Source organism: Bactrocera neohumeralis, unplaced genomic scaffold (assembly GCF_024586455.1).
Source record: "Bactrocera neohumeralis isolate Rockhampton unplaced genomic scaffold, APGP_CSIRO_Bneo_wtdbg2-racon-allhic-juicebox.fasta_v2 ctg4323, whole genome shotgun sequence".
Classification (NCBI taxonomy): Eukaryota; Metazoa; Arthropoda; class Insecta; order Diptera; family Tephritidae; genus Bactrocera; species Bactrocera neohumeralis.
In genome coordinates, this window is record NW_026091370.1 from 7,063 (window position 1) to 8,421 (window position 1,359).

Here is a 1,359-nt window from a genome sequence, read left to right on the forward strand (position 1 = left end):
TGTGAGTCATTAACTCGCATTGATTACGTCCCTGCCCTTTGTACACACCGCCCGTCGCTACTACCGATTGAATTATTTAGTGAGGTCTCCGGACGTGATCACTGTGACGCCTTGTGTTTCACGGTTGTTTCGCAAAAGTTGACCGAACTTGATTATTTAGAGGAAGTAAAAGTCGTAACAAGGTTTCCGTAAGTGAACCTGCGGAAGGATCATTATTGTGTTCCTATCCGAAAAAATATTAAAAAAACAGAAAAAGAATAAAAAAAATTCTTTTGTTCTTTTCATTCAATATGTTTTGAATTATTGATAATTATTATTTAAATCGATGTGGGTATATCAATAATTTGCATAAAACATATTTGAGTGTTTTTCTTTTTTATTCCTTGTAATGCATTATGAGCAGTATATTTATTACATATATCGTGAATATCGCATACATTGTATTTGAACGCTAAAAAACCTTTAAACATATGTAGCTGTACTTATCATTTATAAAAAATTTGTAGGAAGTTAAATGATCTTTTTATAGAAAATATATAAATGTTAAGTTAATTTGTTCACACTAACGTGTTAATTCCTTTTATATTTTTTATTTGTGATTAAGTATACGTTATATACATATATTGTGGATTATTTTCATTCAAGAAATACTGGAAAATGCACAAAGAAGAGAATAACTAAAAATGGTATTACTGTTTTTGTTGACCTAAGAAGAAAAGAACTTAAGGCGCAGCTTGCAAATGTTTGGGTTTAAAATTAAAATTTATTGAAAGATGTGTTGTGAAATTTTATTTTAAAAATTTTGTTATAAAAATATTATTATTATTCTTTCAATAAATTAAAAACTCTTGACTTTGAATCAAAAAATACAAAAAAATTTTACTCTAAGCGGTGGATCGCTCGGCTCATGGGTCGATGAAGAACGCAGCAAAATGTGCGTCATCGTGTGAACTGCAGGACACATGAACATCGACATTTTGAACGCATATTGCGGTCTATGCTGTTATGTACTTTAATTAATTCTAAAGTGCTGCTGGACTACATATGGTTGAGGTTGTAAGACTATGCAAAATTAGTTTTTATTATTTAAAAGAACTTAAGACATATGGTATATTATTGATTGTATTTTTAATCTATAATAGTAATAGCATAAAGATAAATATATACAATATATTCTGATTACTCATTGTTGAACGAAATTTTGTAATAAATGAGAATCTTAGTATTCTGAAAATAAAGAAAAATTTCAATATTATTTTAAAATAAATTTAAAAAAATATGGCTAAATGAGCCTTAGTCGCCTGCCCACACCACGCCTACACACATCGCTAAAACGTCACACTCACCACATTCCACTTC

The 1,359-nt window shown here is 29.3% G+C and overlaps 1 pseudogene; it reads left to right on the plus strand.

The window, feature by feature from the left end:
- Positions 1 to 880: 880 nt before the first annotated feature.
- LOC126767146 (5.8S ribosomal RNA) lies at positions 881 to 1,033 on the plus strand (annotated as a pseudogene).
- The last annotated feature ends 326 nt before the right edge of the window (positions 1,034 to 1,359 follow it).